Raw genomic sequence first — 15181 nt, 5'->3', positions numbered from 1 at the left:
GCTGTTAATTGCGTAACCGTCCAGGCACAACGATTTGTTTTCCGGATGTAATTTCGCACCATAATATAATTATAATGTAACAACCACACGAAAACATATGAACCGATGAATTAAACTGACAGCTTGCTTTGTTTTGTTTTCTTCAGCTATGTGTGCGCACTTTTGCAAAGGGGCTACTCGCGATGGCTACCGAATTGAGAATATAGTTGTAACATTGAGCACGAAATCGACTATTTATTCAATTCAATATTATATTGCTTTTGAAAAAATAGTTAGCTACGGATGATTGAGAAAGTATCAAATATTTTTAAAAAATAATATTTTTTTTCAACGATGTCATGAATGAGTTTAGCCTTTTCTAAAGGTAAATTCAACCAACAACCAATTTTGACTTTTGGGTTTCGTGCAAGGTCCTTTTTGCCTCTCCTGGACAATCAATAGAACAATTGAGAAAGTTGAATGAAAAATCTCTTCTATGAGGAATTTCCTGTACAGAAAATAATCGACAATAAGTGATTAAATCAATCTGGTGATCTGAATATATCATGAGTTAAATGTGATAGTTCAAGAGCTTACGGCAATGAAACTATGCGTAAAAACTGATATCGAGTTTACTCTCGGATTTTCTGTTTTCTACGAACTTTCATGCATTAGAATATTCGGGAATTTATAAATGTTAACCGTTTTGAGTGTCTATACCATATACAATGCTATAATTACCATGTTTTGACGTAGGATTACGTCTTTCGGGAACATATCGGGATACAAATTGAAAAACGAAAATCGAGCACATTGTCCAATGCAAAATTGTCCAATTTCAAACGGTTATTGCTTAGTCATTTCATGATGGATTGATGAAATTTTTGCGTCAGTCGATTTCGGCACTCCTAACAATTTTTTATATTGAAGAAAATATGTTTCATGAAACTAACAATCGAACAACCCACTGATTGGTCGAAATTGACGACACATGCGGCGGGTTCCTAACAGAGACATCAAAACCAAGCTGCCTGGGGGAAATCGGCATTGCAAATACATGAAAGTAGGGGGGTCTTTTATTCCTACCTAAATGTGTTCCCTAACAGAGACATCGAAACGAAGCTACCTGGGGGATATCGACATTGCAAATACATGAAAGTAGGGGGAGCTTTTGTTCCTACCGAGATGTGTTCCCTAACATAGACATTAAAACCATATCATTATCAAAAGGTTTAACGATGTAATTCTTCAAACATATTCAAAATCAACAGATAGTCTAACGGAATCCTACGTCAACTATGCGGTCGTGTCTCGGACACAACCCTCCTGTGACTTTTTTCCAAAAGCCTTTTTGCCCCGGGCTGGCTTTTTGGGATATGTTCCCCTACTCTTACGTCTAAATCACTACTGTGTAATGTATCATATGCAATGATACAGAAGGAATACTCTTACATCTGAAAATGGCTACTGTGTATGGTACAATTTATAGATACGATAAAACATGTAACATGTACATTATTAAAACCCGGCTCTGTTACAGCTAAAATGCCATTAAGCCTAAATAAATAAACAAATGGGATAAAAAAAAGTACAAGGGCCATTTTGAAATAGTGATAGGACCAAAGAGAGCAATTATTATTCTACATACGTGCCAAAAAATTCTTGGAGGTTGAAATTATGGTAAAATTACGGTTATCTAGCTTGTCAAATTACAGAGTTTAATATTCTATATCCGGAAAAACCACACCGAGAGCCACCTCAACTGCAAGCAACTGCATCCAGTTGCGGTCGTGTTTCACACAGAGCCAAAGCTGCATGGCTTGATGTGTGCATGTTTGCCGCTCACACATTGATGCTAACTTTTCCACGCGTTGGTCGTTGTAATACCTTCTCAGTTTCTTCGGTTCCTCGGATGCACTTTAGTCACCCCAACGCCGCCACCCAACTGCCAGCGCGCCCTGCTCCCCCCAGGTGGCCATTAGCAATCTCTTTGATTCGCGGTTGCAGATTCTCGGTTTCGGCTAGCAGCAACCGCGCGCCGTGTTCATTGCATTGCTGCGCTTTCGGTGTGTGCACGCAGCGCAATGCAAAACCTGCAAGTCGAGACAACCGGATCCTTGTGTCCTTGTTTTTCCCATACTCGATGGCTTAGAGCACACACACAGACACGCTGACCAGTTCGCACACAGAAACGGCGAGCGCACACACAACGCCGCGAAAAAGCTCGCGCGCGGATACTGCGAAAGGGGACCATCACCGGGAAACTCTCGCATACACCGGTGCACTAGTGAAGCAAAGCGCGGACGATCAAGAACGTCTCACACGAGTTCTCCCTGTTGGTACGGTTGGTACGGCCAGAGACGTTCAAACTCTCGGTACTAATTTTTTCCCCCTAGTGTACATTGGATGTCCCTGAGGAGAGGACACTGTGAGTGACAGAAGGATTTAGTCTGTTTTTTTCGTTGTGACTGCTGATGCGTTCGCGCTGGCCGAGAAATTATTTTTTTGTTGTTCACATCATCTGGAATTAGGCAAATTTGCCCTTCCAACGGGAGTTACATTGACTCAGTCGTGTGTTCAAAATTTCGGTTCGGAAAAAAAGGTGCGCGAAGGGAGAGGAGAAAAAAAAACCCCAGCGACAACTTGTACAGGAGCTAAAGTGCTACTGACTGTGATTTTTTTTTTGAGAATGTTATACTGAAATGTGACTTATTGTGGAGACTGTGGTGATTTTGTTTATTGAAAAAAAAAATCGTGAAGAGCAGCGAGAGAGTGTGTGCTAAAGAGTGTTTATACGTAGCTTAGGTTTTTGTTCTAACTTTTTTATTTTCCATCCTAATCGATACGTAAGCTAGCTCTAGTACCTACCATAAGTTTTGTTATCTAAGACCAGACGTAAGTGTGTGCGAGCATTTTGGATAATACAATTTCTATTATTCACTCGGTTTAAGCATTTAAGTGTAAGTTCCGGACCCCCTCTCAGCCATCTGCGTAACTAAGATATCCCGGATGGCGTGTAAACGGTGGTGAACAAAGAAAATCGTTACATAAAGGCTGCTGCAGTTCAGTATTGGAAAATTGCCACCCCGGAAGAGTGCTTTGTACAACTACAGATGTCATAAAAACAAACACCCAAGTGCAGTGTGAAACCGGAGGTAGAAAACGAATAAAAAAAAGTGCTAGACAAAAGTGAGGAAAAAAATCGTTTGGAGAAAAATCCCAGAATCAGTGACGAACCTCCCGCGTGTTATCACCTAGTTCAAGTGCTACTTACCTACCTACACAAAGTTTGGATTGTTTTGTTGTTCGTTTAGTTTCAAATCGAAACCTGCCCGTGGATGGAAATCCTAGCATCGCTTCCCGATCCGGCATAAAGCAGCTTCAATGTCGCCAAAAGCTGGCAGCACATTCTCGCACATAGCAAAGATTGGCATTGGTTTAAAAACTCAAAAGTCCCATCGGAAGGTCAAATAACCTCCCCCCTCCGCCACAACAGAATCCAATGTGACAGTTTGAAAACCACGTTGGAGGATTTCATTTTCTCGGAGAATTGGCTGGAATTTTTTTGGAATACAAATCACACACGCGCACCCATCATAACCACTCCACAATCGGGGATCGGAAAAAGAACACAAGAAACCACGTGACGATCTCTATAAAACCAGGCTGGATCCCAAGATCCCTGATGCGGAAGAACTGACGGAAGCAGCAAAACTCCAACGCCTCCGGCATACACAAAACCAAGGATTTCGAACAAATTCAACCCTGATTAAGGAACGCGATCCAGCTAGAGACAGGTAGCACCGAAAAATCAAAATCCCACACCCACCCAGGAGGAAGCAATTCGATATTGAAAAAATTTAATCTGACCACTAATTTCGTTGGATTACCTATTGCCTATTATTACGTGTCGTCATCGTCGTAAAAACCCACCAAGGAAGCAGACCAAGCGTGAAGTAGCTTTGGCGACAAACAACTGAACCGCGATACAGCCAGCACTTCGTGACTTCAGGAGAGACGCTGCCCGTGTGATCCCCAAGAGGTGAGTAACACTAGCGATAGGAGTTTAAGAATGCGATAATTATCAATAGGTCTGTGGGCATAGCACCCCCCTCCGTTGTGAACCATACGAAGCGATCGAGGAACTATGGAAACGCCTGGTTGGTTTATAGGTTTGATTCAATTCGTTTTCTCATTTAGAAAAAGTGAATAATACACTATCATAATCGATCAAATGTTAAGCCAAGTCTGTCACATTTCTTCTGGTTTTGCAAAAATAATAATATTTTCCATCTTCTTTAAAAAAAAAACAGATTGAGATGAATTTCGAAAGCTGAAACAATAGCGCCTATTATTAGGTATATTTTGTTCGCTCATTCGCGTTTAACATATTGTTCGTTTTTCAGATAATATACAGTTCCTCAATATCAGAGTTTGAGCCAAATTTAATGAAATTTAATTCATAACTTTTGTTATAAACCTCGCCGGAATGGTCATCGTTATTAGAACATTTACAAATCGTCGAAGTTAAGTCAGACCGGGCTAAGTAACATAATTTCGATTTCGAGTAAATCGAATTCAAAGATTTAAACTCTATAGGTTTCGCAGCTTTCCATCATTCTCCCGTTTTTTCCCACAGCTCTTAGTTGTTCTCCCACATGGTCGTGTAATAATATTATTACATATTACAAATTACAAAAAAAATGGTTTAAGGCGAATTAACAAGGTTTTACGACTGACTATGTGATTTTTTTTTCTGAGCTTTACTCCACCATGACTAAACAGTTTAGTGGTGTAATCATATGATTTATTTAGTCCCACGTTGACTTTTAACATGTTGAGCCCCGATTTTTTCTTGCTGCGCTTTCCATTCAGTCCGCATCAAGAGCGTTTGCACAATATCAGAGTCGATCCCAGCTGCCAAAGATACTTATTGTATAAATAGAAAATAGTCAAAAATTCGACTAGAAAGTAGTCACATTTTGTAATACATCCGAAAACAAACAATATATTTTTTTTTCTTATTTTGTTATTGTCAGTCCCAATCAGTCAGTGCTTTCCTACCAAAAAACTCAATGTCGCCCCCTAGGGACCGACGCGGGGCTCAACGTGTTAATATGTAACCTGTAACCTGTAACCTTTAACCTGTAAAATTTCCCCACTGAACCTATACAATAAAACAAACTGGCTTCATGGGCTTAAACAGTGTTTCGATCACCAAAAATAATTGATTATCATTACTTACAAACTATTTACCAAAAATTTAGCCTAAATTATCATTCTTGTCGTCATCTTGAATTAAATGTTTGTTAGATTCGTGATGAACTGGAGGAATGTATTCCAACAAATGATTTTCGTGTATTTTGCCTTCAAAATACCCGTTCCCCGTTCGGGTAAAGCGGTTTTAAGATTACGTATTTGAAGTTTGGCTGTGAAGCTCTCCAACTTTTTCCTCAGGTCCAACTCAATATAGCGTAGGGGAACTTTGGTTAAGACGCACCGTGTCGGTAAAACGCACCACTATGAAAAATCATGGAAAACACGGTAAACGGCTGAATTTTTCTGTGCTTATAACTTCCGTTTTTCATTATCATTAGCATTATCATTGGTTTCTGAAAGGCATTCAACCATTTCCACATATCTTTTCTTGTATTATGTAATAAAAACCAGAACCAACAAAATCAATTCGATGTTTCTGACTATTAAATCCATCCATTATTCAGAATAATATAAACCTCAGAATCAAAATAAAAACTCATAGATACAAAAGCCAAAAGTTTGTCAGCACAGTTGTGAACAGCGGCACGTAGCAATATATTGTTGAACAGCGGCACGTATTAATACGTTTGTAAACAAAAATATTGGATTCAAAATTCTATGGCGTTTTCGGCGTTTGGTAACAAAAATGCCTCGAAAATTCGTAATCATCTGATGATTCTAACTGGTAGAAAAATAACGGAAGGGGAAGGTATAAGCAGCGAATCAAGAGTACTCCAAAATAAACGCTTCGACGTAGTTTGACATTTCGACCCGTTGTTGTGGTGCATTTTGGACACGCATATGGGCATCTTACCTCGCTTATATAAGAATGAAGCAATATGAATGCGTTCAGAATTCTCGTTATTTCTGTTGGTTTGCCTATTCGTAATCGTTATTGCTTATTTCATTACAAAGAAAACAAACGTGGCTACGTTGTGAATGTGAAGAAACGTTGGAATGTGTAGTAAAAATACATGTTTTATCCTGTTTTGCTTAACAGGGGCGTCTTGCCCGGACTTCCCCAGATTTGTCAAACCTTTGTTTAACCTCCGGGTTTTGGTTTTTCGACGATTTGCGATCGACCGTGAGTTCAAAACCTAGGGCCTTCAATTGACCATCTTTGGGTTAGTAAAGAATAACTACGTCCACGTAACAATCCTCAGTGATGGAGATCGATTCACCGTTCACCATTATTTTGAACTATTTTGGTATACCCTTTTTATACTACAATTCAAGCTTATCTACTGCTTATTGATGAAGAAGTAGACTGAAAGCTATAGCGAGATAGGTGCCAATCAGGAATAACATTTTTATAATCCTGATCGGCGACGCAAACCAAATTTCGTTGGGCTTCAGAATAGCTTTATCAAGGTGTTTAAGTCTGCGTATTGTTAGAGCTCCACAGTTACAGAGCAAATGTTCCAAGGTTTCGCTTTCGGCATTACAAAAGCGACAAATATCATCTTGTGCTAAACCAATGTTGTTAAGATGGTAAGTATTTACTCGGACAGTGTCCTATTACAAGACCAGTGAATGTGCTGAAGTCTTTCTCATTAAGGCTTAGCAGTTGTTGAGTAATTTTAATACTCGGCGTAATAATTTTATTTGTCTGTTTAAGTTTTGCAGCCATCCAATTGGCTGTCACTTCCCGGTCTTCCCATTTCTTCAGCTCACATTTCAACACACAGTCAGAAAGTCCACAGAATGGTACTGGACCAATGAATGGTGAGTTTTAGCCGTTCCTGGCAAGTTCATCTGCTCACTCGTCCGACTCCATCACAGCTAAAATGCTAATGAGCCTGAATAAAAAAATAAATAAAAAGAAAATTTAATCATGACTTTTTTTTAATTATTTTATCAATTATTTTGATTATCCATGTCCCGTTTATAAATGGTACTATATAGTTATAGATATTTTCAACGGTATTGTTTTGAAGACATATTTTGAATGAAAGCATATTAAAAAAGTGATAATAAGTGATAAATAATGTTGTTAAATTCTTCTCTAGTTCTTTTTCCATAATTTTGATATCCGTCTAAAGAAAATCTGAATCACTTTTCGCTTTTGTCAAATTCCTTGAAACCCATCAGATGTTTTCTATGAGGATTATGCTTCTGACCGACGCTGCTGACCAGTTTCTGTTTTAATAATTAAATCAAACCTCATGTCCCGTATATTAATTACACGAGAATGGGAAGGATAAGAGGATTAAACTTCAGAATCCCACATGGGAGTAGCTCAGATTATACTGATCATGAGGTGAATAAATTAGGGTTTGTTCTGAGATGTACAAGATATTTTATAGTTCATCAAAATTGTAGAAACGGTTCATAAAAAATGATTCTGAATATTTCTCACTATTCAAACGAGTAAGACAGAGCTAAGTACAAGAGTATGCGAGATTTCGATTATCAAACATAATAGTCATGTTTTATCTCTAGCGTAGAATTACATTCCGATATGTTTAACAACTACATTATTCCCGAGCAACCAAGTATTCCTTCTCATCTTTGAGGCAGCATTTGATTCAGCAAACTAATCATCGAGGTATAATCGCAAACTTGTCGTTTTAAAATATACGATTAATTAAATGGAATACTATCTCATACGCTGTATTAATTTTACCTACATAACGCTCAAGCGTCCGAAATTATGCAACCGACACAACGTTCAATCATCCGACGTTATGCAACCAACATGTCTCTTATAAACGGGAATGACCACTTTCACTTCACGGAGTTCATTTTTACACGCAACTGTCCGTGACAATGATGATAGACACAAAAAGATTAAGTGAAGGGTAAGTGACGTGAAAGCGTACGTGAAAGCGTACGTGGCAGTGATGTTCGTGATCAGGCGCAATGATTTTCTTCACAGTGACATGTCGCTTGTTGTGACCCATTTTTAATAAATTATGTCTGTTTATAATGACCGACATTTTTTCACAAATGGCGTCCGCTTATTATGACGCATTTGTCAATTCCCTTCGATGTCATTGTAAACGGATTCCATTGTATAATTTTTTTTTCATCTACCTTATTAAACCAGTGCGCCTATTTTTTGACTTTCTAAAACTTGCTAGCTGACTAGCCGCACGAGATGCCCTTGCAACATGTGACATGTTTGACTGTCAAATCAGAATGAGAGTGAGCAGAAAAAAGAAATGTCAACTAGTCCGTATAAAAATTAATTAGTGCGAGAACAAAATTCATCTAAAGCTATAGAACTTATATACCCTCAATTACACGAGTAAATCATTGAAGCTATTCTATTGTTGAAAAGCCCCAAGTCTCTAGTTGCTAATAATACTATAAAGTGTTCAAATTCTTCAATTTGTTATGTTTTTTTAAACGATTTTCTTCAAAGAGAAATTATGATCATGGATTGTCCACCTCTGATCATGGTTTGTCCGATAAATGATAATAGTTTGTTAGGTTTTATCCCTATTTTTGAATGAACAAATTCGAATTTTCGAGTAGATGTTGCATTTCTCATTGCTTGAGTTTACTGTAATCTTATTGATCCGTTCATAATTTAGGATTTCTTCAAAATATTGCCTTTTCTTCAGATTTTAAAGGTGCACTCAACACAGAGAAGCTTCAACTGCAGCGCGCCAAGCGGTTGCCATAGTAATGATGGTAATGATCTAGCCTTTCATTGAAAAATATTGAAATTGCAGAAAAAATTATTGAGTTAAAAGTTTTTATTGTTTTCATGGCTTTGGACTAAAGAGCGCTATATTATTTTATATTTCTACTTGAAAGCTGAGGATTTTTTACACAACATATTTCGATATGTTTTTGAGATGTGATCTTTCAAAGTCAACCGATGGCTAAAAAAACAAATTTTCCCCCTTTTTCCACTACAAAAATTCATAACTTTTAAACTACTGGACACAGGTGTGCTGGACTAGAGCATTCAAGAAGTGGACAAACCAACATCATTTACCTTAGAAGAGAAGAAAAGAGAAAAGAAAATAGTAGGGTAAATGATCTTGGTTTGTCCGATTTGGGGTGTTTTTACGCAACTAATAAATGCAAATCGATTTTTCTTCATGAAAAACACATATAATCGATATGAGTTTGGGTTTGTTGAAAGGCCTATAGTCTCTATAGTTTCTAATACTACCATAAGGCGTTGAAATTATTCAATTATTCAATTTTTTTAACGATTTTCCCCGAAGAGGAATTATGATAATGGTTTGACCACCTCTGATCATGGTTTGCCCAAAAAATGATCATGGTTTGTCCGGCTTTAGAAATCACCATTCTTGAATGAAAACATTCGAATTCTCAAGTAGATGTTGCATTTATCATTGCTTGGGTTTACTGTCATCATATTGATCCATTCATAATTTAGGCTTTCTTTAGAATATTGTATTTTCTTGGGCATTTTAAATGATCAGAATTGAGTACATCAAAATACGTTAATTTAATGGTTTAGATATGTAAATCTAATACAAATGGTGTGCAAGAATGATGTTAACAATATTTGTAAGTGTTATAATCCAAAAAAGGTATGAATACGTGCGAAATAATCATCTGGTGATCGATTAAAAGTTAGCTCGAATGAGGGGTGCATTCACACCAATAGATGGTGTATTTTATAATCCTTTAAAACATGTGATTCCGTGAAAATGTGCTATAAAACTACTTCAAATCATGAAAAAGACAATTTTATTTATATGTTTTGAAACATTCGCATACCTGATTTGACAAAGGTGTGCTGAATTAGAGTATTCAAAACAGTGGACAAACCATGATCATATTTTCGACTGGACAAACCAAAATCATTTACCTTATATGGGAAAAAAATGATCAAATGGAATGTAACCACAATGTAACATATCACTAAAATTGTTATTTGGCAGGAAAATTATATTGTTCCATTTCCTCTAAATATCAGATCAAGGTGTTGTATTCATTTAAATTAATTACTACAATTACATTGAATATTAACATAAACGTGAAGATATAACGTAAACTACCACGGCTTTATGAAGTATGTTAGATTTACTGATATGTTTTAAGGGCAATAAAATGTAAAAAATAAAAAAAAATAGCTATCAAAAAAGGGCTATGTAACTCTTCACATTATTCTGATAAAAGTTTTCAACCAAATCGGTCGAGTAGATCCTGAGATATCGATACCACCAGCTGAAAAAAAAACATGGTTTCAAGAAAACATGTTCAAAAATTCGTACAGCAATACTATATCCCTTGAGATGACTTCATACTTTCAACTGTAACTTTCCTACGAAATCGAATATAAATCTTTTTAGGATAACATTTCTGAGGACATAAGCTTCCCAAAAATGCAAGAACAAAAATTCGATTTTTCGACCTTCCAGACCGGGATCCTCCCTTAATCCGACACAATTTCCAATACGAGCTTTGGCAACATATTCATGCATTTTGATATAAAGGGTGTGTCACATCAAATTGCATCACGGAAAAAAGACAGACAGTAAAATAAAAACTATTAAACAACTTTTGGCATTTTCTTTTTATTCATACTTCGAGCCCAAGCCCGTATGCTCGCACCTTCCTCTTTACCCCGTCCAAAAGGTTCTGTACAACGTCAGGTTTTAGTTTTTTTTTTGAACAGAAATCCATTTTCTCTTGAAGTCCGCCTCCGATTGACAACTTTTGGGTTCTTCCGGAGGGCCTGCTTCATAATCGCCCAATATTTCTCTATTGGGCGAAGCTCCGGCGCGTTGGGCGGGTTCATTTCCTTTGGCACGAAGGTGACCCCTTGGCTTCGTACCACTCCAACACGTCCTTTGAATAGTGGCACGAAGCGAGATCCGGCCAGAAGATGGCCGGGCCCTCGTGCTGCTTCAATAGTGGTAGTAAGCGCTTCTGTAGGCACTCCTTAAGGTAAACCTGCCCGTTTACCGTGCCGGTCATCACGAAGGGGGCGCTCCGCTTTCCGCAAGAGCAGATCGCTTGCCACACCATGTACTTTTTGGCAAACTTGGATAGTTTCTGCTTGCGAATCTCCTCCGGAACGCTGAATTTGTCCTCTGCGGAGAAGAACAACAGGCCCGGCAGCTGACGAAAGTCCGCTTTGACGTAGGTTTCGTCGTCCATTACCAGGCAATGCAGCTTCGTCAGCATTTCGGTGTACAGCTTCCGGGCTCGCGTCTTCCTCACCATGTTTTGCCATTCGTCGCGATTAGGAGCCTTCTGAACCTTGTATGTACGCAGGCCCTCCCGCTGCTTGGTCCGCTGGACGAATGAACTTGACAAATTCAGCTTATTGGCGACATCCCGGACCGAACTTCTCGGATCACGTCTAAACTGCTTAACTACGCGCTTGTGATCTTTTTCACTGACGGAGCATCCATTTTTGCCGTTCTTCACCTTCCGGTCGATGGTTAGTTTCTCGAAGTATCGTTTTAGTACTCTGCTGACCGTGGATTGGACGATTCCCAGCATCTTACCGATGTCCCGATGTGACAACTCCGGATTCTCGAAATGAGTGCACAGGATTAATTCACGACGCTCTTTTTCGTTCGACGACATTTTTCCAAATTTACGAAAAATTGACAGTGAAGCATGGCCAACGTGATCTATACACTCTTATCTGTTTATAAGCGAAAGCTGAAGATATAATTCCTAAAAATTAAATTTCTACAGCGTTGTTTCCGTGATGCAATTTGATGTGATACACCCTTTAACCTCTCTAGTAAAATTGGCTTGGACTCGAATATTCATAAGCCACTAGAGCGTAAGAAAATTTTAAAATGGATGAAACAAAACGTTTTCTGAAGTACAGATAGCGCCGTTCGATTATATTTGATATTGAATAAACCTGTTCGACATATTGAATAAATTTCAAATATGAACTCGCACGATCACTCGACCCACTCTCAGTTCGCGCATCTAGCCGGGTGCAATTTGCACTCAATCCAGTACAAATGGGCTGTATATGCACACGCTGCCCTCCAAGGTCTACGCCATTGACGACGCGTGACAACTGGCATTTCCAGTCAAGCGATAAGTCCTCCTAATCATCATCCTCATCACCACCACTACCATCATGCTCCTGGTCATCATATCTCTGCAGTGCTCTGCCGCGCTTGGAATGCCAGTGCTTAGAAACTGATATCATCGTGTAGCGCGCGCGTTTTGTGCAGCTTTTCATCCGCATAGTGCAACACTGCAGTTTCAGAAGACGGGAGACGAGACGAGAAAAGTTGGCAAAAAACAACAACAAAAAATAGGGTGCGGTCGATACCGGTTTGGTGCCTGCCACTCTCGCGTCCGTCCGCTGCTGCACATATGCACTCGTTGCACACATTTGCATATTGCTCACGACATGGTCCCCAAAGCTCGGAAATAGCGACAGTCATCTCAATGGCTGCTGCGCGCAATCTCTCTCTCTCTCTCTCTCTCTCTCTCTCTTTCTCCCTCTGGCTCAGTCTTTGTGGGGCCCTCTCTTTCTATGAATGCAAGACTGTCTTTTTGGCGGCAAACGAGGAAACTAGAACCGCATCTCGGTACGTTCCTGCAATTGACTAATAGCCGGCGTCGCTGTGGTTTGATGGCCCCGAAAACCGCTCTATCGTGCGGCAAGCGCAGAAACAACGAAGAAGACGGGGACAGTAAATAACTGTTAACTGTGCATACACTTATATGTGGGTTTCGTTGTTTTCTTTTCGCGAAATGCATCCTGCCAGCGGGCGTCGCTCCGATGCACACGGCAGAAATAGACAAGATGCGAGCAAATATTGGTTTGGCCTCGTTTTGGCCCCGAGTTTGTACTATCTTGAGTGCGGCCATCTAGTCGAACAAAGAACACATTTCATTGCAATCGTTTTCTGGGTGCAACCTATTCTTATCAATGTTTAGTTTGAGCTGCATTGTGCGCTCGCTCTCGAAGATTCCCTTCGCGTTCTAGGAATCAATAACGATGGCGGCGGCCATCACGCTCAATGTGGGGCTCATTTAGCAACTATGTTCTAAACCCATAATATGCGCTAATCTTCACCCTAAGCGCACCCCACATATACATCTGGCTGGCGATGGCAGATGTCATTGGAGGCTCTCGTAGGCGCAGAGGGTGTCGCGGCGCGAATAACAGCCAAGGCTTGCACCGAATACCCCCCCCCCCCCGCTTTATCACCACCGCTGTTGGTGGTGCGTGTGTGCGCGAAAAATGTGCTTATGCAATTCGTGTCCAGAATGCAAATATTGCAAGGTATACACATACGCCAACCGGTGCCGCCCCCTTCGCTTAGTTTTTCGCTAGTCCACTAGTTCTAAGCAACGACTGATGATGTCACGACTCGCGTTCACACAAAGAGCAGCCGATTTTGAATTGATGATAGCAGCCCAGACGGTGCACAAACTGCACACTGTGATGCGCTAATCTCCGTTGAGAAGAGATGACAGAGCTTTGTTTTTGTATTGCTGCTGGTTGCCAAGTGTAGAAAGTAATTACACTTGAGCATGATGCATGGCTAATGCAACAACCAGTGGAAATTTCCACCGAATGGTACTTGGTTTTTCTTATATATAACAAAAAACTCTTTGAGGGTTATATAGTAAAGAGCCACAGTCTGTGTAGAACCACTTTTATTTTGAAAGAAACTAATTCAAAGTGTATTGTGTACTATTATTATTTATTCTTTCGTCTTCAATTTTAAAACCGAAATTGTGCGTTCCGCTGACATCACTGAAAGCCCTCAGACATGCGCTTAACAGATTGTTATGCCCGTTACCCGTTCGATGGTTGGTGACTATTGAATCAGCTCTGACCACGTTGAGACCCACATCGGTTCCGTGGGGCCGACATTGAACTTTCCGCGTGGTCTGCGACGGTCCCTGTGGACTTCTAACAATGGACTTTTTGTTAGGAGAGCGTTGATCACTGAGTACGACAGTTGCAAAGTGAGAAAATAAATAAATTGTGCTTTGTTTTCGGAGACGTTACAAAATGTGACCACTTTTAGTCGAATTTTCACCATTACTGTCGAAAACATTCAGCTCTTCCTTAGCTTTATTCATTAGTTCCTCCCCCGTCTTCGCCACGAACTCAGAAATTTGCCCAGAAATGCCCAGAAATTTTCGATAGGACGCAGCTAGGGAACGTTCGGAGGGTTGGCGGACTTCGAAACTACAACTATCGGCAAGCGGTTCATCTCCTCTAGCGACTTCTTTGTGAAATGGGCGGAGACCAGATTCGACCAAAACATCACATCCTCGTCCGGATGATATTTTTGGATGAAGAAGACAACTTCCGGCAGACGCTTTGTGCTATAAATCTCCCCGTTTACCGCAAGTCTCGAACGGAAGTAGAGCGGTTTTGACATCCCCTACTCACTGATGATGGTCAGCCACAGAAGTACCTTCTTTGGGAACTTGGTCGCGACCGGCATGGTGTTCCGTCACGACTGGTCTTGACTTGCGATTCCGCATGATGATATCCATCTCTACTAGGTATTTTTTCACCGTCTGCCTCATTGTTCCGACCTCCCGGCCCAAAGTACGGAACAATGTAGACAGCTTTCTCTCCGTCTTCTGTCCCAGCTACAATCTGCGATCGCGTAGCACCGACGGATGACCCGAACCAAGCTTTCGTTCAATGCTCTCGTTCTTCTCCAGAAGTGTCAGGATATTATAGATACCGGAACGGGCGTATCCGGTGGACTCAAAGTACTTGACGATGCCCACTTTCTTCGCAACGGGATGACGCTCGTCTGGTGGGTTCGTCTCAGTAAAAACGACGGTGAACTAGTTATTAACTATAATTGAGTCGTTTGTTTGGAAAACCCTCTGAACACCAATGTGATCAAAATTGGCTTTTTGGAAGTTTTAGATTCCTTGAAACTACATTGACTATCAAAATTTCAGAAAAAGATGCTTCGGATAGGCGTAGTAGGCCCTCAACTATTGAAGTGCATTGAAGAACACTAAGCTGAGTGGCAGTCAAAGC

General features: G+C 40.1%; 1 protein-coding gene across 9 annotated transcripts in view; it reads left to right on the top strand.

Annotated features, from left to right (window-relative positions):
• Window positions 1–2249: 2249 nt before the first annotated feature.
• LOC129769299 (heterogeneous nuclear ribonucleoprotein R) overlaps window positions 2250–15181 on the top strand; it is an 84571-nt gene continuing 71639 nt past the window's right edge. For 6 of the 9 annotated variants that reach the window (XM_055771526.1, XM_055771515.1, XM_055771539.1 and 3 more), the window contains exon 1: window positions 2252–4021. The gene's annotated coding sequence lies outside the window, so the exon portion shown is untranslated. Of the gene's footprint in view, window positions 4022–15181 lie in introns of all 9 variants that reach the window. The other 3 variants (XM_055771452.1, XM_055771477.1, XM_055771532.1) reach the window with 3 other exon arrangements.

Source organism: Toxorhynchites rutilus, chromosome 1, assembly GCF_029784135.1.
Source record: "Toxorhynchites rutilus septentrionalis strain SRP chromosome 1, ASM2978413v1, whole genome shotgun sequence".
Lineage (NCBI taxonomy): Eukaryota > Metazoa > Arthropoda > Insecta > Diptera > Culicidae > Toxorhynchites > Toxorhynchites rutilus.
The sequence above is the reverse complement of the archived record's forward strand: the minus strand, read 5'-3'. Positions and strand labels throughout refer to the sequence as shown.